Source organism: Rhinoderma darwinii, chromosome 1 (assembly GCF_050947455.1).
Source record: "Rhinoderma darwinii isolate aRhiDar2 chromosome 1, aRhiDar2.hap1, whole genome shotgun sequence".
Taxonomy (NCBI): Eukaryota; Metazoa; Chordata; class Amphibia; order Anura; family Rhinodermatidae; genus Rhinoderma; species Rhinoderma darwinii.
Genome location: NC_134687.1, coordinates 376,672,467 through 376,694,819, shown reverse-complemented (window position 1 = coordinate 376,694,819; position 22,353 = coordinate 376,672,467). Strand labels below are relative to the sequence as shown.

Genomic DNA, 22,353 nt, shown 5'->3' with positions numbered 1-22,353 from the left:
TCAAGGGGTTAATTTACTAGACAGCACTCAAATATTGAGACCCCCTCAAACAGGATCTTCAATTTGGATCCTTGTTTCAGGAGCAAATTTGGATCCCTGTTTCAAGGAAAATAGTTGAATAATACTTTAATTAAAAGTGCCATTCGCCCAAAAACATTAGATATAAAAACATTTTTGACTACCCAACATAAAGGTACTTTTGCTTGCCTATCATGTCAATACTTCAATGCAATAATAAAAGGGATAGTGTTTATCATCCAACGAAGGGGGTTGAGAAAAAATATTTGAAGGCCCAGTTCACACAGAGTTTTTTGGCGCTCATTTTTATACCGAAACTACGTCGTAATCAGTGACAAAAAAAGTCCGAAATTGCCCCCGTTTGATTTTAATGGGAGGCAGAGGTGTTTTTGTTCTGGGCGGCTTTTAGCCGCTCGAGGGGAAAATAAAAGACATGTCCTTTCTGGCCATGGTTATGCCTCTGTCCTCCCATTGAAATCAATGGGACGCAGAAAGAACCTGAGGTGTTTGTTTCCAAGCGTTTTTCGTGGCAAAAAAATTCCTGTAGGAAGTTTGAGGCAGATTCTTTCTGCCTGCAAAAAACTCTGTGTGAACTAGGCCTAAAGGCTTCCACACTTGCAAAAAACTTAATATATATGGTAAAATGTCACTGTGGGAAAACTTACATTGGGCAAACGTCGAGACAGATAAAAATCTTGCCTTCAGGAGCATAAATCTAGATTTAAGAACAGAAAGAATAAGTAAGAGTGAGTAAGAGGGGTGAAACTTGTGTCTTATTTGTGTCCATGAGTTGTGTGGGATTTGGGTGTGATGGCTATTGAGGCCTTTCACTGTGCGGTGAACTCGATGAGAAATGTGACTTCCTTTACATTAGCGGGGATGTTGGGCTTGGCAAATGTTGTTCTTGCCATAGCGTGGAGGTAAGTCTGAGGTTCTATAGTGTAAAAGTCTAAAATGCGCAAGCGTAAGCACGTTAGTCCAATGTCTGGGGGAGGGGATTGAAATCTCACTAGATTAAAAATGACTGGGAATACTGGAGACAAGGTTGTTGGGCTGGTGAACACAGTGAGACTGTTATGGAAAACACCTGTTCCCTTGAGGTCATTATGACAACCTTTCGTTCTTCTTTTACCTTGAACCTATCTATCTTCTCTGTCCTTCTGCTAGTTAGCTGTGGTGTTGTATTTATACCTGTCTTTTCCCACCAGTCTTTGCTAGTGAATTTTCCTATCTCCTGGTTTCTGATCAAGCTCCTGACTGCTCCAGCACTTCTGTTTTCTGGAACTCGTGTATACTGACCTAGGCTTGTCTCTTGTTAATCCTCTGCTTACCGATTCTGATTATCCGCTCCTGGCTGGTTTTGACTGTGGCTTACGGAGCTGATTACCTCTACTCCGTTTATGGACATTCAGTTAACCTATTGGCTGTCTGGTGTCCAGCTCAGGTTTGTCTGCATTGCACCTCTTATCAAAAACTACACTCTGTTAAAACAACCTGGGTTCTAAGCAGCAAAGTCCATCCCACCTTGCGGTCGCCTTAGACACTCTCGATCAGAGTGGTTACGGATTTGAGGTTGCGGGTTTACGTGCACGCTCTCTCCTGGCAGACTCCAGCAGCCTTGAGGTATCGCTCCACTTGCATTTCCATAACAGAGACTATCCCCTCATACTGTGGAGTGTGACATAGAATAAGTCTAAGAGGGCCCGTTTTTCCTGAGATAAGGGTGGAGTTACCGCTGTTGCCGTCCACCCAGATTAGCATAGTTAAGATCATAAATCTTAAAATGCTGGAACCAAACAAGTTAAATTAATTCTGTGGCTTAAGGTTTTCCTGTGAGGGAGATACTTTTTAAATCTATTGAAATTTATGTTATTATAATGTATTTAGTATACTGGGCTTAAGCAACTCATGCTATTTAAGAATTTTTGATTTTTTTTTAAACATGTGGCTATTGCTATATAAAGGCTATGTACACCTTTGTAAGCAATTTTGTTTATTAAATGAATGTATTTAGTGTTTCTAAGCACATTTCAAAATCACTTTTATTTAAAAAAAAGTTTACATTTTACGATACAGCTTCTATGTATCCTGTTTACATAAAACTGTATTGTTCGGTCTCAGCCAATTTCATCAGTTCAACTGAGATGACGGCTCAGCTGAAAGCTGGTCCTGCTTGTCTCCGACAAAGAGGGTCCAGCTAATATCGATCATATTTAAGTTCATATGAGTCAGTATTAACCCCTTAAGATCCGCCCCATTTTTTGGCCTTAAAAACTGAGCTATTTTATGTTTCTATGTTTTTTTTTTCATCGCTGCATTCCAAGAGTTATTAGAAGTGTATATAATTTGAGTAACTTTTATTATTTTATTTCTTTTATTTTGGTACCACAAGATCACGTTGTGGGTTGCCAATTGGCTAACAGGGGAGCCCCCTCCCTCTGTCAGGCTCCTCAGATGTTATTGCTATTGAACGCGGCATCTAAAAATATAAAGGGCTTGTCCGACACAAAAAAACATGGTCCGTGGTTCTAAGCCAGCCACCTTCTCTGTCTCCGCTTCATCCATTGATCCAGACAGCCAGCTCCTTCATACACGTCCCCGACGCATACAGAAGATGCTCCGAACTAGCAGGACAGCGAATTCAGGCAGGTGACCTAGGAAGTTTTAAAAATTAGAATATATTAGTAAGTATTTATTTTACATTTGCACACCATAGAACATATTTTTTGTGTCAGACAGCCCCTTTATATGTTTAGGAATAGCTTCTGTGCTAATGCGATCATCCTGACATAAATGTACGTCGTGGAGCCTACAGGCAAGGTATTCTATTACATAGATTAGCATCATGGTGCACCAAGGGGTTAAAGAAAGTTGCCAATCTCTCTTAGTGGGTGAGGGAAGCACTGTTTTTTGTTTGGCTAATCACAATAAATGTGCTCAATTTCCTTATAGGGTGATTAAAAAAGCAACTTAATTAACCCATTAATGACCGGGCCTGAAAAGACCTTAATGACCAAGCCAGATTTGTTAAATCTGGTATGTCTGACTTTATCAGAGAATAACTCTGCAAAAGTTTTGAATATCCAAGTAATTCTGACATTGTTTTTTCGTCACATGTTGTACTTTATTTTAGTGGTAAAAGTAGACTGATACGATTTGCGGAAATTAATTAAAAAATAGAAAAATTGAAGAAATTTTGTAAAAATTACCATTTTTCCCTATTTTTAACTGCAATATGTGACATATGTACACACATACTGTACAATTTTTTTATTAAATATATATTTCCATCGCTTTACTCTATTTTGGCAGCACTTTTGAAAAAAAAATAAAAAAAATTTTGAGCAATTTAGAAGACTTACAAGTTTAGTAATAATTTTATACATTTTGAAGTACATTTTGTTTTCCTGCACCAAGCCAGGTTTTCAGAGGCTCATAGGTGTCAGAATGGTGGAAACCCCCACAAGTGACACCATTTTGAAAACGACACCCCTTAAGGTATTTATTAAGGGGTGTTGTAAGTATTTTGACCCCACAGTTTTTTTGTAAGGATTCATGCAAAGCAGGTGTAAAAAAATATAATTTCACTTTTTTCATAAAAGTATCACTTTGAAGACCGATTTCTTTGTAAAGCGGCCATGAGAATGAAGAAACACACCCCAAAATCTATCACCCTGTTTCTCCTGTTTTCAAAAATGCCCCCATTGTGACACTAATGCGTTGCCTGGACACATGGCAGGGCCCGAAAGGAAGGGAGCAACCGGAGGCATTCAGGTCTCATATTTTGCTTGAAAATGTTTTAGGCCCCACTGTACATTTGGAGAGGTTTTGAACTACCAGAACGAAAGAAACTCCCCATAAATGACCCCATTTAGAAAACTACACCCCTTAAGGTATTTATCTAGGGGTGTAGTGAGTATTTTGACCCCACAGTTTTTTGCTAAATTTAATGCATAGCAGGTGAAATAAAAAACAAACAAACACTTTTTATATAAAAGTATCACTTTGAAGACCGATTTCTTTGTAAAGCAACCATGAGAATTAAGAAACACACCCCAAAATCTATCACCCTGTTTCTCCTGTTTTCAAAAATGCCCCCATTGTGACCCTAATGCGTTGCCTGGACACATGGCAGGGCCCGAAAGGAAGGGAGCAACCGGAGGCATTCAGGTCTCATATTTTGCTTGAAAATGTTTTAGGCCCCACTGTACATTTGGAGAGGTTTTGAACTACCAGAACGAAAGAAACTCCCCATAAATGACCCCATTTAGAAAACGACACCCCCTAAGGTATTTATCTAGGGGTGTAGTGAGTATTTTGACCCCACAGTTTTTTGCTAAATTTAATGCATAGCAGGTGAAATAAAAAAAAAAAACACTTTTTATATAAAAGTATCACTTTGAAGACCGATTTCTTTGTAAAGCGACCATGAGAATGAAGAAACACACCCCAAAATCTATCACCCTGTTTCTCCTTTTTTCAAAAATGCCCCAATTGTGGCCCTAATGCGTTGCCTGGACACACGGCAGGGCCCGAAAGGGAGGGAGCACCCGAAGACTTTCAGGACACACGTTTTGCTTGAAAATGTTTCAGGTCCCATTACACATTTAGGGTATGTTCACACGAGGGCGTCCGTTACGGCTGAAATTACGGGGATGTTTCAGCCTGAAAACATCCCCGTAATTTTAGCCGTACCGGCATGTGCAGGCGCTTGAACGCCGCGTCCATTACGGCCGTAATTAGCGCTGCTATTCATTGGAGTCAATGAATAACGGCTCCAATTACGGCCAAAGAAGTGACAGGTCACTTCTTTGACAGCGGCGCGTAAATATACGCCTCGTGTGAACAGACAAACGTCTGCCCATTGCTTTCAATGGGCAGATGTTTGTCAGCGCTATTGAGGAGCTATTTTCAGACGTAATTCGGGGCAAAAACGCCCGAATTACGTCCGTAAATAGGCCGTGTGAACATACCCTTATAGAGGCACTGAGCTGCCAAAAAGATAGAAACTCCCAATAAATGACCCCATTTTGAAAACTAGACCCCTTAAGGTATTCATCTAGGTGTGTACTAAGTATTTTGACTCCACAGTTTTCGCAGGAAGTAATGCAAAGCAGGTGGAAAGAAAATTTTATTTCACTTTTTTCACAAATGTGTCATTTTAAGGTCAGATTTCTTGTACAGAGGACATGAGAATAAGGAAATGCACCAGAAAATGTATCACCCTGTTTCTCCTGTGTTCAAAAATATCCCCATTGTGGCCCTAATGCGTTTCCTGGACAGACGGCAGGACCCAAAAGGAAGGGAGCACCCGGAGGCTTTCAGGACACACATTTTGCTTGAAAATGGGAAGATTCTACTTTTCTAGATTGAGAAATATATGTCCCTAACAGTTTCTACACCCTATGACCCAAAAAACAAGGAGGAAGAATGTATCCAGCTTTGTGGAAAACTAGAGCATGTTCACAGGATGAAAGAAAATTTGTAGGGCTGTAATGACTTTATTATTCAAAGTGACTGGTCATACAACGTCTCTTTAGCTCCATCAATCCCTATATAAGGGACGAATGTGCTAAGTGACGCGGTACACCATAACAAGCCCCTGCCCGGCAAGGTAGGAACCGCCATGTGCACAAAACAACCAATCACCTGTAGAATATATAAAGGGGCAGTGTCCAACACTGTATGTATAGATACAGTAAAGGACCACTACTCCCCAAATTAATGTCGCTATTTCTAGAAGTATTGTCGGGTGTAAGAGGTCCACCAAAAACCCGAACAAAACTGTAATAAAGCCCATAGTGTATTGATAAGGAACAGCTCACTTATTAGAAATCCTCAGAATAAAAAGAAAAAATTATGCCGTATCCCCAGTCAGTAACAGCTATTTATGGCAGGACATAGTAATAACGGAAAAGGAAATAAAAAGCTTTCAGGGCACAATTTTATCTTGAATGAATTTCAGGGCCTTATTCCACTTTATATAACTGGGTTATATCCCAAAATGACTCAATCTAGAAAAGTATATTTCCCTCACTCCCAAAAAAAGTGATTAAAAAAAAGAAATCTCTAAAAGAACCCTAAATTTTGGCATCTCCTAAATATAAAGCGAAGCTGCTTCCCTAAAAAAAAAAATCTACCCCACCCATGAATTTGTTATAGCCGATGACACACACAGGCTTTTGTCTCTCTGCAGAGGCCCCACGTTCTCTAACAGTTGCTGTTGCATTTGTATGCTAGTGCTGATCATGTAGACGTCCTTGCGGTCACGCAATTTTAAAGCCAGCATCTTCTCAATTTGAAAAGTGCATGACTCCCCCTTTGGTAGTTTTTTATCCACAAGTTGACGTGGGAAACCTTTGCGATTCCTGCGTATTGTGCCACAGGCTCCGGTGTTGGCACAATGAAGGGCGCTAAACAATGGCACACTGGTATAAAAACTGTCCGTGTATACATGATACCCCTTGTGTAGGAAAGGGCCAATTAAATCCCACACAATCTTACCAGTGGTACCAATATTTGGAGGGCACCCTGGTGGATTGAATTCACTGTCTTTACCCTCGTAGATCTTAAATGCACATGTGTAGCCAGTAGTGGTTTCACATAATTTGTAGATCTTTACCCCGTATTTTGCACTTTTTGAGGGTATGAATTGGCGGAATGAGAGACACCCTTTGAAATTCATTAGCGATTCATCCACTGCTAAATTTTGTTCAGGGGTATATGCTTCTAAAAAGGAGGAATTAAGAAAATTAGCAAAGGCCTTAATTTATACAGCCGGTCACGACTTCTGTCGCTGGAAGGGGGTGCCTGTAAGTTGTCACTAAAGTGGAGAAATCGCATAAGTATTTCGTACCTGCTGCGTGACATAATGCCAGAAAAAATGGGGGTGGCATGTATAGGGCTTGATGCCCAATATGACCTAATAGAGGGTTTTTTTATAATTCCCATGTTAAGGGTGAGGCCCAGAATTTTTTTTTTTTTCCGTTGCATTTGTGGGATTCCACAACCTGGCATAAGGTGACGAAGGCTTATTGGCAATGTACTGCCTGGCATACAAATTTGTTTCCTGCACAAAATGTTCCAAAACTTGGTCCGTAATAAAAATATTAAAATAATTTAGTGGTGAAAAATTACTGACATTGGGACTTATGCCAGGAGTAGCAATAAAGTCATTTATGGTGGGAGAAAATAGTCTTGTGGGTTCCCACACTAAATCGGTTTGTTGGGGTTGTGCAATGTCAGGGGCTGCACTTTGAATGGACGTTGTGGCAACTGCGCCGTCTCCCATATCACTGGTGCTGGGTCTCATATCCGTAGAATCCCTTGAAGCGACACTTTCGCTGTCGCTTTCAAGTAAAAGCTCAACTTCAGATACAGAATCCGTATCGGAGCATAACATCTGATAGGCTTCCTCAGCGCTGTATCTTTTGGCAGCCATAATGATTTTACAGTCTAAACCGCAAATAATAAACGTAACTAGCGGTTTCAATTTTTTTATCAACTAATCACACTAAAGGAATTAAACTTTTTTTTTTTTATTTTTTTATTTTTTTTTCAAACCTAAACCTAAACCCTACGCCTAACACAAACTGTAAACCCAAGCCCAGAACAGCACCCTACGCCGTCTAACAGCGTACACGCCGTCTAACAGCGTACCCTAAAAATAAAGTCGTTTATAGTACGGTTCTTAGTATATACAGTAAATATATTTATATTTATATATATATATATGTATATACTATATACTATAAAATACAGAATTTTTTTTTTTGGGGGGGGAAACTGTGTGAGGAACAAGTGATTTTGTGAGGAGACACTGACACACTTGTATCTGTTTCTCTCCACAGCTAGAACAGAGTGAGGAGAAACAGATACATGTTTTTACTTTTATTTTACAGTAGTGATCACTATGATTGGATCTCATAGTGAACACAAAAAAATCAGGAACCAATACTATTGGCTCCTGATCACTGCTCTAAGAACAGAGCTGCTAGCAACAGCTCGTTCTTAGAGCAGGAGCTGTCATTTAGACACTCCCGGCGGCTCTGTACACAGTAACAGCATGTGACCGCTGTGATTGGCTGTCACAGCGGTCACATGCTGTTACGACGAAATCGGCAGGTCCTGATGGCTGCACTAAGAACCGGACCTGTTACTTACAGCCGGTTTTTAGTGCAGACTTGACCAGGCTGCCGTTAAACCCACTCTACTACAGCGACGCCAAAAGGCGTCGTTGTAGACTGAGTACATGCACCGCCCGACGTCAAAAGACGGTAGGCGGTCGTTAAGGGGTTAATATGTCTAATAAAGGAAACCAGTGGTGTTCTGGATCACAGACTTCACTAAAGTGATCTTTTTATATGCATCTATGATACAGCAGAGGAGTAATCATTTTAACTAGATTTACCCTTTAAGGCCATAATTCCCGCTAGTTTATAGATGTTCTCATTCTGGTAATTTAACCCAAACCATAATTTGTTCTCCAGTAGTGTACCTTCTGAAGGACTGGTAACAGCTGCGTTTTCCTAAAAGTCATTGACAATACTATGTCTTGTATCTAATAAGAACGCATAGTACATGTTTTATATCAATTTATATCCACTATTATTTAAACTTTTAGAAAAAGCAACAAATTCTTACAAATTCTGCTCAGTCTCAATGGGTTATACTGTAGTGACAGTCATTCTATCAACTCTCACTTAGATAGAAGACCACAAGGGACAAAATACAATATAACTGCCAAAAGATTAAATGTCAGAGGAGTCCATGACCAGCTTAACGTAGTTACATTATCTTTTTCATTCTGTGCAACATAATACAAAATCTACAGGTATATCCTTTCAACAAGTAAAAAATATTACAGCTATCATTGCATGTTTTTTTTAAATGGAAAACCTTGATAAGTGAATGTAGTATGGACTATAAATACACTAGTATGGAAAACCCGGTACACAGGTTTGCTAGCAAAAGGAAGTGCAATTACACCCTTTAAGGCAATTATACTCTTTAAAACAATTACGCTTTTTAAGGTTGTTTCGCTCCTTAGAGCAGCAATGCCACTTAAAGTGATTACGCCACTTTGGGCATTTTATTATCTTCTTCTGGCTTTTATTAGCCTCTTTGGGCGTTTATTAGCCTCTTCTGGCTTTCCCCCTCTTCAACAATACTGGCTTTCCCCCTCCCGCTCTTATCCACCACTCGACCACTCCCACCACTCCTACTCTAATATCCACCACTCGACCACTCCTACTCAAATATCTACCACTCGACCACTCCTACTCGAAAATCCTACGCTTCAACTCGATTGTCCATCACGTCCAGTAACACTTACCTGTTTTTGTTGTTGCTTCTATCATCGAAATGAAATAATAATAAGGAACTTGAAATTAGGTGTGCATCATAAAGTTTGGTTGTATTTGGTAAGAGAGAGAAAAGCAGCTAAGTAAAAAAAAACTCAACTGTGCCTCGGACACCACGTCCTCGCCCAATATATATATATGATTTGCAGCTCAACGACTTTCTTGGAATTGTATGACCAAGGTCCTCATGTATAGCCCAAGCCCTTGCTCTATTCACATCACATTGGGCCAAACAGCTGCACTTACAAAAGCATGGCATATATTTAGGTCTATTATAAATCTAGATACAATTAGAAGGTATATAACCCCTCATAAGTAGATTGAGTAAAACATGAACCCTGGGTACTCTTAAAGGAACAGTGTCACCAACATTTTTTTTTTTACATTAGTTTTATGTTAGGGTTTTATTAAAAACGTTTATATTTATTTGTGTGTTTGTGTGTTACTTTTTTCTATTTTTACACTTTTTCTTCCCTATGGGGGCTGCCATTTTTTTTTCCATTTCTGTATGTGTCGATTAACGACACATACAGACATGGAATACGGCAGCTCCAGTCCCATAGGGACTGCGAACGGGGCCCGTTCCATCCACTATGGTGTACGCCGTGTGTGTGGGAACGGCGCATGTGCCGCTTCCACACAGTCCGATTTGAAATGCGCGCCGTCCGGCGCCATTTTCCTGTGGACCGGAAGTCGCGGCCGGGCAGTAAGATTACTACTTCCGGTCGCGGCTTCCGGACTTGTGCACTTGGAGCAGCGGCAGCAGACGGAGCGGACGGACCGGAGGGAGCGGCGGCGACTGGAGCAGGTAAGTGATTTCTATGTATGTTCGTGTTTCAGTGTGTTTTACTAGTGTATGTAAACCTTCTACACTGTGTGTTAGCTCAAAAAATGGCGACACACAGTGTAGGAGGTTGGACCGTTCAAACCCCTCGTTTCTCCCGGCACTAGCCAGGATAAAGGAGGGGGGGGGGATTCTGAGAGCTCACTAGAGCGAGGGATTTTTTCCCAATTTTGCAGCATAAAGCAATGTGGTTGCTTTACCACATGCAATGCTGCAATTTTGGGAATTGCTCCATCTAGTGACCAGTGCTGGGAAATATTATAAATTGAATCCAATTTATAATATTTCCTGACTCGTGAAAAAAAATAAAAAAAATTAGAACAATGTTTAATCACCTACACACTAATTGTTTAACTAAAAAAAAACAAAACATGTTTTGCTGGCAACACATTCCCTTTAACCCCTAAAGGACGCAGCCTAGTTTTGGCCTTAAGCTCAGAGCCCATTTTTCTAATCTGACATATTTCACTTTATGTGGTAATAACGTCGGAATGCTTAAACCTATCCAAGCAATTCTGAGATTGTTTTATCATGACACATTGGGCTTCATGTTCGTGGTAAAATTTGGTCAATATATTCAGTGTTTATTGGTGGAAAAATAGCATTTTTCAGAATTTAAATGCATATGCTTCTAAAACAGACAGTTATACCACCCAAAATAGTTACTAGTTCACATTTCCCATATGTCTACTTTAGATTGGCATAGTTTTTTGAACATTATTTTATTTTTCTTGGCCGTTACAAGGCTTAGAACATAAACAGCAATTTCTCATATTTTTAAGAAAATTTCAAAAGCCTTTTTTTAAGGTACCTTTTCAGTTCTGAAGTGGCTTTGAGGGGCCTATGTATTAGAAACCCCAATAAAACACCCCATTTTAAAAACTAGACCCCTCAAAGTATTCAAAACAGCATTTAGAAAGTTTTTAACCCTTCAGGCATTTCACAGGAATTAAAGCAAAGTGGAGGTGAAATTTGAAAATTTAATTTCTTGCTGAATTTCAAGTTTATTAAAACAAATTCTGTAACACAGAAGGTTTTACCAGAGAGATACTACTAAATATGTATTGTCCAGATTCTGCAGTTTTTAGAAATGTCCCACATGTGGCTCTAGTGCGCTCGTGGACTAAAACACAAGCCCTAGAAGCAAAGAAGCACCTAGTGCATTTTGAGTCCTCTTTTTTATTATAATATATTTTAGGCAGCATGCCAGGTTTGAAGAGGTGTTGAGGTGCCAAAACAGTAGAAATCCCCCAATAGTGACCCCATTTTGGAAACTACACCCCTCAAGGAATTAATTGATGGTTGTTGTTACCATTTTGACCGCAACATTTTTTCACAGCACCTATTTGATTTGGGCTGTAAAATTTTAAAAAAATAATTTTTTCCAATAAGATGTCATTTGTGATCAAAATTTCTTATTTTCACAGGGAACAAAATACCCTATTTTGTTGCCCAACTTGTCTTTAGTGCGGCAATACCCCATTTGTGGTGATAAACTGCCATTTGGGCACATGGGAGGGCTCAGAAGGAAAGGAGCGCTATGTGTTTGTTGGAGTCCAGATTTTGCTGGATTGATTTTCGGGTGCCATGTCGAATTTGCAGAGCCCCAGAGGTATCAAAGAAATGTAAACCCAGAAGTGACCCCATTTTGGAAACTACACCCTTCAAGGAATTAATTTATGGTTGTTGTTATCATTTTGACCACAGTTTTTTCACAGCACATATTTGAGTTGGGCTGTGAAATGAAAAAAAAATGAATTTTTTCCAATAATATGTAGTTTTGGCTGAGAATGTCTTATTTTCACAAAAAATAAAATACCCCATTCTGTTGCCCAATTTGTCCTGAGTGCAGCAATACCCCATTTGTGGTGATAAACTGCGGTTTGGGCCCATGGGAGGGCTCAGAAGGAAAGGACCACCATTTGGCCTACTGGGGATTTTCTGGTGCGAAGTCATGTATGCAGAAGCACCTGAGGTACCAGTACAGTTGAAACCCCAAGAAGTGACCCCGTTTTAAAAACTACACCCTTAAGGCATTCATTTAAAGGTGTAGTGAGCATTTTGACCGCAGAACTACACCCCATAAACTGTAATGTGGGTTCTCACGGGTATGGCAATACCCTCAATGTGGCTGTTATCAGCTGCCTGGGCACAAAGCAGGGCCCAGAGGGGAAAGATGAGGTGGATAAGCTGTGCGGAGTGCATCAGGGTAAGTAAAACTGGGGTAGATTAAAAATCAAGGGATGTATGATACATTTTAAAACACTTTCATACAGAGCCTTCGTTTTTCAGGACACGTGTCACATTGATATATTGTGTGCTCCCTTATCCCCCTCTTATAGTAGACTTTGCACCTCTTGACTTTTTCCCTTCTTGCCAGTTTGGGGAACTTCTCCTGGAAAGTGTTGCCCTGGTACGATGCGTGTGGCTTCGCTTCCAGAAGTACTGGGTGCCCTTCCTTCTAGGTCTCTAAAAATTTGTTTCTTGATAACCAGCTCTTGAATTTCCAGGAAAGTTCCCGTCTGGCCTGTACATCAACGTAGCACGTACGTATTGCACAATGCCAGCTGTATGATGTGCACGGCCAGCTTCTTATACCACACCGCATGGCGCTGTAGGGCTTCAGGGCTTGATCTTACAAGTCCACTTCTCCCATGTACCTATTGTAGTCCAGGATGCAGTTTGGCTTGGGGGTCTCTGTACTGGTACCTCGTACAGGTACATGGGTACTGGTGTGGCCATGTATTGTTGTCAATACAAGGACATCTCTCTTGTCCTTGTACTTGACACACAATATGCTGCCGCTAGATTGCGCCCTGCTCTCACCCCTTCTTGTTTGCCCAAGCAGAGACTTAGGGAGGTCGCTCAGATTTCTTCTAGCAGTGCTTCATGCCGCAGGACTTCTGGAAGCGAGGCACTTGAAGAGTGGGACGTTGGTATAAAAATTATCCAGGTAGAGGTGGCAACCCTGGTCCAGCAGTGGGTGCACCAAATCCCACACAATTTTTGCATTAACTCCCAGTTAGGGGGGGGGGGGCATTGTGGGGGCTGAATACTGGTGTCCTTCCCTTTATATATCCTACATTTGTAGGTATAGCCTGATGCACTCTCGCACAGCTTATACATCTTCACACCATAACTTGCCCTCTTACCTGGCAGGTACTGGCGGAATTGAAGCCTCCCTTTAAAATGTACCAAGGACTCATCAATAAAAATACAATTCTCGGGGGTGTATGCTTGGGAAAACCGGGCACTGAAACGGTCTAATAGGGGCCATTTATACAAACGGTCAAAACTGGGGTCATCTTGGGGTGGGCACGGCTCATTATCAGTATAATGTAAGAAGCGAAGTATTGCCTAATTTATTTATTTTTTAGGTTCCAGTTCAGTTCTGAAGTTGCTTTGAGGGGCCTATATATTAGAAACCCCTATGAAACAACCCATTTTAGAAACTAGACCCCTCAAAGTATTCACAACAGCATTTAGAAAGTTTATGAACCCTTTAGGTGTTTCACGGGAATTTAGAGCAATGTAGAGGTGAAATTTACATTTTTTTTTTGTCAGAAAATCCTTTTTATACCATTTTTTTTTATAACACAAAAGGTTTTACCAGAGAAACGCAACTTAATACTTTTTGCCCAGATTCTGCAGTTTGAGAAATATCCCACATGTGACTCTAGTGCGGTAATGTACTGAAGCACCGGCCTCCGAAGCAAAGGAGCACCTAGTGGATTTTGAGCCCTCCTTTTTATTAAGCACCATGTCCGGTTTAAAGAGGTCTTGTGGTGCCAAAACAGTGGAAACCTCCCAAATGTGACCATATTTTGTAAACTAGACACCTTGAGGAATTCATTGTAGTTTTCATGGGGTGCATGCAGCTTTCTTTTTCAGTTTTTATTCTATTTTTAATTGGCGTGGTAACTAAAAAACAGCAATTCTACTATTGTTTTTTATTCTATTTTTTACAGCGTTCACCGTGCGCTATAACTGACATATTCAATTTATTCTGCGGGGCGATATGATTACGGCGATACCATATGTTTATAGATTTTTTTTATGTCTTATGGCGTTTGCACAATAAAATACTTTTTGTAAAATATCATTTACTTTTTGTGCTACCTTATTCTAAGAGCCATAACTTTTTTATTTTTCCATCAAGAAAGCCGTGCCAGGACTTTTTTTTTTGCATAACGAACTGTAGTTTCGATCAGCACCATTTTTAGGTACATGCGACTTTTTGAGCTCTTTTTATTCCATTTTTTGGGATGTGAAGTGACCAAACAATTGTGATTCTGGTAAGGTATATTATTATTTTATTTTACGGCGTTCACCGCGCGGGATAAATAATAAAATAATTTTGTCGTTCAGGCCGTTATGGACGCGGCAATACCAATTATGTATAGTTTATTTGTTTGTTTATATATTTTTATTAATAATAAAGGACTGATAAGGGAAAAAGGGGGATTTTTTCTTTTTAAAATTTGTATTTTCTTATTTTTACACATCTTTTTTTCACTTTTTGTTTTACTTTATTACTTTGTCCCACTAGGGGACTTGAGGGCAGGAGGCCCTGATCACAATTCTAATACACTGCACTACATGCGTAGTGCAGTGTATTAGAGCTGTCAGCTACTCACTGACAGCAAGCATAGTGGTCCTGACTTTTTCAGTACTCACTAGGCTTCCGTCGATGGCATAGCCAGATGCCATTGTTAGGTGTCCGGTTGCCATAGTCACCATCGCCGGCCGCTATCGTGTAGCAGAACGGCGATGGTAGCTTAACCCCTAAAAAGCCGCGATCTCTATTGAATGCAGCTTTTAAGGGGTTAATCAGTGGGGACACAGCGATCGGTCCCCGCTATAGGAGCTGCGGCAACCGCTGTACAAGACAGCGGCTGTCACAGCTCCTGTATGTGTCGGGAAGACGGCCGAAATGGCCGTTACTCCCGCAATGTAATATTCCGTCGCTGAGCGCGAACGGGGCGGTCAGCGCGTGAAATATTACGTCGCTGAGCGTTAAGGGGTTAATCATACAATCCATAATCAAAATATACAGTTAGGTCCAGAATTATTTGGACAGTGACACAATCTTCATGATTATGGCCTTTGCTTGCCACCACATTGGATTTGAAATGAAACAACTGAGATACAATTGAAGTGTAGACTTTCAGGTTTAATTCAAGGGGTTGAACAAAAATATCTTGTGAAATATTTAGGAATTGCAACCATTTTTCTACACAGTCTCCTCATTTCAGGGGCTCAAAAGTAATTGGACAAATTAACATTACCATAAATAAAATGTTTTTTTAATACTTTGTAGAGAATCCTTTGCAAGGCAATGAGTGCCTGAAATCTGGAACCCATGGACATCACCAAACGCTGGGTTTCCTTCTTTGTGATGTTTTGCCAGGCCTTTACTGCAGCGGTCTTGAGTTGTTGCTTGTTTGTGGGTCTTTCTGCCTTAAGTTTTGTCTTAAGCAAATGAAATGCATACTCGATCGGATTGAGATCTGGTGATTGACTTGGCCATTGCAGAATATTCCACTTCTTTGCCTTAAAAAAACTCCTGGGTCGCTTTCGCAGTATGTTTTGGGCCATTGTCCATCTACACTGTGAAGCAACATCCAATGAATCTTGCTGCATTTGGTTGAATGTGAGCAGAAAGTATATCCCTGAACACTTCAGAATTCATCCGGCTGCTTCTGTCTTCAGTGACATCATCAATAAACACTAGTGACCCAGTGAGTGCCTTTGGCAGCCATGCATACCCATGCCATCACACTGCCTCCACCGTGTTATACAAAGGATGTGGTGTGCTTTGGATCATGAGCAATTCCAAGCCTTCTCCATACTTTCTTCCTCCCATCATTCTAGTACAGGTTCATTTTAGTTTTATCTGTCCAATGAATGCTGCTCCAGAACTGGGCTGGCTTCTTTAGATGTTGTTTGGCAAAATCTAATCTAGCCTTTCGATTTTTGAAGCGGATTAATGGTTTGCACCTTGTGGTGAACCCTCTGTATTTGCTCTCATGAAGTCTTCCCTTTATGGTAGACTTAGATACTGATACACCTGCTTCCAGGAGAGTGTTCTTCACTTGGGTAGATGTTTGCAGGGGTTTTTCTTCACCATGGAAAGGATTCTGTGATCATCCACCACTGTTGTCTTCCGTGGACGTCCAGGCCTTTTGGAGTTCACAATATCACCAGTGCGCTCTTTTTTTTCAAGAATGTACCAAACTGTTGAATTGGCCACTTCTAACATTTGTGCTATCTCTTTGATGGATTTATTCATTCTTTTCAGCCTAACGATGGTCTGTTTCACTTGCATTGAGAACTCATTTGACCTCATGTTGTGGGTTCACAGCAACAGCTTCCCAATGCAAATGCCACACCTGGAATCAACTCCAGACCTTTTACCTGCTTAATTGATGATGGATTAACGAGGGAATAGCCCATGCAGCCCATTAAATAGCTTTTGAGATAATTGTCCAATTACCTTTGGTCCCTTGAAAAAGAGGGAGCTTCATATTAAAGAGCTGTAATTCCTAAACCCTTCTTCAAATTAGGATGTGAATTTCCTCAAATTAAAGCTGAGAGTCTACCAAAACATATTGAATATACAGTTATATAATCAATATGGGCTTAAAGTGCAAGCAGCTAAAATGACAAAACTTGTGTCATTGTCCAAATAATTCCGGACCTAACTGTATGTCCAAAAAATAGAAAAATACCAAAGTAGTACAAAAGTAACAATATTTAGTCATGATAATTCTAACAACACAATTAGCTGCACGCAGCTATAAACATGCACCACATGTACACTAAAGACATGTTAAAACAACAGAGTGTAACAACAAGATGGAGGTCACAGCAGGTAGTATGAGGTATATACATCAGCATGCAAAAGGACACTAATTTTACATGCAATAAAGACTGACACCACGTGTTGATTGTACAACAATATGTCACTTTGTACAAAACTAAAGTATGACTGTCAATGCAGTATTGCTACCAGCATAACATGTCAATAGTAGATAATAATACCACTAAAAGGTGGTCAGGCACATATTCATGAATATCTAGTTGGTAGGGATGTTATAACAGTAGAATTAGCCAACTAATGTATGGTCTGAAAGAATTACCCAGTGTATAAATTCTTAATATATCTCTAATGTCTGACCAGAATGTGACAGAACGAGACAAAAATAAACAAGCACACTATATTATATGCAGAAAGATGAAGTATTAGCCATGTCTAGACCTGAGTTGGTCATGATGTAAGTATACTCCTGCTGTATCCCCTCGCCACACCCTCCAACATGCATTTCGCGAGTCTTCTTCAGGGAGGGTGAGGTGAGGGGGCAGAGAGGAGATTTATATACATGTGCCCTAATAATAGGCATTCAACCGGTTTGTCTGCAATTGTAATTGTGCTTAATCCATATGGACGTCAGCCAACGCTGAGGAAGGAGGATACGCCCCCCGGGATACCACCAATCCGCGCCGAGTTGCACTCAGTGGGGCGGCTAGGAGCATTTGTCATAAATGTCAGATAGATGCAAGCCTCACCTCCTGGACCTGCACCTAAACCCCGTTCTACCTCTTTGCGTTGGGGCTGAAGCGTGTGATTTCCGACCATGAAGAAGAAAACAGCGTAGCTCGCCGAGTAGTGAATGGCATTTAAAGAAGCAGCGTAGCATGTTATAATATATTGTTATAGTATCCCTACAAACCAGATATTCATGAATATGTGCCTGACCACCTTTTAGTGGTATTATTATCTACTATTGACATGTTACGCTGGTAGCAATACTGCATTGACAGTCATACTTTACTTTTGTACAAAGTGACATATTTTTGTACAATCAGTACACAGTGTCAGTCTTTATTGCACGTAAAATTAGTGTCCTTGTGCATTCTGATGTATATACCACTTACTACCTGCTGTGGCCTCTATCTTGTTACACTCTGTTGTTTTGACTTTTTCAGTGTACATGTTGTGTATGTGTATAGCTGCATAAAGTTAATTGTGTTTTTAGAACTATCATTAATAAATATTGTTACTTTTGTATTACTTTGGTATTTTTCTAGTTTTTTTTTTTTTTACATAGGGTTTGATTATGGGTTATACTTACATAGGTCTGTCCAGTAATTTGCTTTGTTTTTTTTTTATACTACTTTCTTATTAACATTTTCTTTGTTGCAGACACCATTTAATTTATTATCTTTACAAAAGATCTGTATAAGGCTCCATTCACATCGCGTTTGTGCTATCCGCCGGGCGTATACATTTTTAAACACTAAAAAAGTATTGAAGCGTATAGCTCGGCGTATACATTGACTATAATGGGTCAAACGTAGACCAAAATAGCATCCGTGGGATACTGTTTTTTGAAAGTACTGAAAAGCGTAGACTGCTACACTATTCTGTACTTCAAAAAAACTTATATGCGACACAACGTTTTTTGATCATCGATCTCAATGGACGACGTCTTGCTATACGTTTGTATCCATTTACATACAGTAAATCCGTTTTTTTTCTTTTTTTTTTTTCTATCAGTGTTCACTTTAAAAGAAAACTTTTTTAGGTAAAAAACGGACAGAAACGTATACCGACATATGAGCATATGCTAAACGTATACGCTATAAAAAACACAGACGTAAACAGAAAATGGTACATGTTTATATACGTTTTCAATGGTCCATGTTTTTATAAAAAAGCGTTTACGCCCGGCGGATAGCACAAACACGATGTGAATGGGGCCTTATCTGTATTATTTTTACCTGAGATATGTCTCGGAATGATACAAAGTAGCAACATGTTCTAAGCCATGGCTACCCAATCTTTTCCACTTAGAGGCTTTTGGATGCTGCAGACAGGGGGAAGTGAGGAGGCGTTTACACGTATTACATGTTGGGGACATCAATCAGTGGCCACAACTGCAAACAGATTTTAGGATTATGCAGACAGACTTCTACAAGTACTTACGGCTCAGAAATGCATATCAGGCAGAAATTAACAACACAGGCCTGTAGACCACATCTAATAAAATGTATAGCCTTGATTGCTGAGAGGGATTTTTCCGCTTGTTTGCACAAATCTCAGATACTATCCTGTAGAAAGTAAAGACAAATAGGAAGGAGACTTTGGGGGAAAAATATTAAAACTGGTATGACAAATGCTAGTCTTAAACTAAAGTACGTTGGCAGAAAATGCGGAAAATACTATTATATTAACAAATGAACGCCTCTTAATATATTGGCACATCCTCGGATATCTGTGAGACAGAAATGAAAAACTACACCTGCTATGAGAAGGTGTAGATTGGTGCCATAACTTAAGCCAGTTTCTGGTGTAAATTATGATAAATCTGTCGGTCTAGCGGAGTACCCATCTCCTTTGACTAAACCCCACCCCCTTTTTTCTCTACTTTCAGAAAGTGGCGAGAAAAGTAAAAAGTCCAAATTTTAGAGTAACTATTGTGTGCACCTTTTTTTGTCAGAAAAGAGGAATAAACCTGTTGATATATTCTCCCCCATGGGCTCTATCGAAAATGATCACTGGAGGGATATTCTGGAAACGGTGCTTATAGGCTATCTCACCTCTATACATATAGTATATTAAACTCCTCCATTCTTGTTCAAAATATGTTTACGAGATACCTCATTATGTTCTAGATGCAAAATACAACCTGCAGATCTGATGCATATGATGTGGAGCTGTCCAAATTTAGAGGTATACTGGAAAGGGCTAGTGGATTTAATTTATAGGTTATATTCTGCAACTGTAGATTTGTCACAATTTTTTGTATACTGGATATGTGGAAGATCTCACGGTTACGCAACTTGAAAAACTGGAGCAAGCACATATGTTATACATGGACCAGAAAGTAATAGCGCAGCACTGGATTGATAAAAAAGTAACAAGTTCTCTGGAATTCATTAATAAGATTATCTGGCTACCTAGGTTAGATAAAGAAGTATATCATAAAAAAAGGGAATATTGCTAAATTTAAATAGATATGGGCTTTGTGGATAGACTCCCCTATGGCATCCAGGGAATTAATGAGATAGAGCTTTGGACTGTTGTAATGTTCCCTCTGTGCATGGTTTACCACTACCTTTTGATTTTTCTGTACTATATTAATGTTCTTAGTATATGCCTTTTCTGTGTGTGTGTGTGTGTGTGTATATATATATATATATATATATATATATATATATATATATATATATGCAGAAAAGCCACACAGTCATCAAATGTGGATGGGTGCAAGCTCTTCAGGCTCCCGACCACAGACTCAAACAAATATATCCAGAAATCAGGCAGTACTCCAGAGATAAAATGATAAAAGTGTGGTGCTTTATTGATCCATAAGCCCAATGCAACGTTTCAGCTCTACCATAGAGCCTTTTCAAGCTTGCTTATGTTGTTAAAAAATTCAATAAAAGCTTTCTATTTAAGCCCCTTCAAGACTGAGCCTGTTTTGGCCTTAAGGACGAAGCCGATTTTTTTCAAATCTGACGTGTTAATTTATGTGGTAATAAGTTTGGAATGCTTTTACCTATCCAAGCGATTCTGAGAACGTTTTCTCGTGACATATTGTACTATAGTGAAAAAAATTTGTCAATAAATTCCATATTTGTGAAAAACACCAACATTTTGAGAAAATTTGCAAAATCAGCATTTTTCTAAATGTATCTGCTTGTAAAACAGATAGTAAGTAATACCACATCAAATAGTTAGTAGTTTACATTTCCCATATGTCTACTTTATGTTTGCATAATTTTTTGAACGTCCTTTTATTTTTCTAGGACGTTACAAGACTTAGAACTTTAGCAGCAATTGCTCACATTTTCAAGAACATTTCAAAAGGCTATTTTTTAGGGACCAGTTCAAATTTGAAGTGGCTTTGAGGGCCTTATTGATTAGAAAGTCCCCATAAGTCACCCCATTTGAAAAACTGCACCTCTCAAAGTATTTAAAACAGCATTCAGAAAATGTCTTAACCCTTTAGGCGTTTCACAGGAATTAAAGCAAAGTAGAGGTGAAATTTACAAATTTCATATTTTATTTTTTTGCTGAAATGCATTTGTAAAACATTGTTTTCTGTGACACAGAAGGTTTAACCAGAGAAACGCAACTTAATATGTATTGTCCAGATTCTGCAGTTTTTAGAAATATCCTACATGTGGCCCTAGTATGCTAATGGACTGAAACACCGGTCTCTGAAGCAAAGGAGCACCTAGTGGATTTTGGGGCCTCCCTTTTTTTTTAGAATATATTTTAGGCATCAATGTCAGGTTTGAAGAGATTTTGTGGTGCCAAAACAGTGGAAACCCCTTAAAAGTGTTCCCATTTTTTGAAACTACACCCCTCAAGAAATTATTCTAGGGGTACAGTTAGCATTTTGACCCTACAGGTATGAATTAGGTTGTGAAAATAAAAATCTATTTTCTGAAAAAACGTAGAAATTTAAATTTTTACAAGGAATAAAAGAAAAAAGCACCCTAACATTTGTAAAGCAATTTCTCTCGATTGCGGCAATACCCCATATGTGGTAATAAACTGCTGTTTGGTCCCACGGCAGGTCACATAAGGGGAGGAGAGCAATTTGAATTTTGGAACGCAGATTTTGCTGGAATGGTTTTCAGCGCCATGTCGTGTTTGCTGCAGGGACCAAAACAGTAGAAACCCCCCAAAACTGACCCCATTTTGGAAACTACACCCCTCAAGGAAATTTTAAAATTTTTTCACAAGTGCTTCATTTATAGGACAGATTTTTCAGACACAGAGCATGCAAGTGAAGAGAAGCATCTCCACATTTATTGGCCTATTTGTACTGAGTTCAGACATACCCCCAAAGTGGTCAAAATATGGCAGTGCCTGGAAGCAAGGGATTTTCAGGGCCCAGGTTTTGCATGATTGGTCCAACAGTTCCATTTGATCTTTGAAGAGACACTGAACCCCCAGAAAGATGGAAAAACCTCAGAAATTACCCCATTTCAAAAACAACACCTCTCAAAGAATTTATCTAGGGGTGTGATCACTCTCAACATTTATTTCTTCTGAGTTTAGAAATACCCCCAAATTGGCCCTAATCTGCTCTTGCTGGACATATGGCAGGG

The 22,353-nt window shown here is 39.6% G+C and overlaps 1 long non-coding RNA gene across 1 annotated transcript in view; it reads right to left on the bottom strand.

Annotated features, from left to right (window-relative positions):
• Positions 1–2,329: 2,329 nt before the first annotated feature.
• Positions 2,330–22,353, bottom strand: part of LOC142742439 (uncharacterized) — a 52,057-nt gene continuing 32,033 nt past the window's right edge. Inside the window, exon 3 of the long non-coding RNA XR_012881381.1 lies at positions 2,330–2,672. This is a non-coding gene — a long non-coding RNA (uncharacterized LOC142742439). The remainder of the gene's footprint in view (positions 2,673–22,353) is intronic.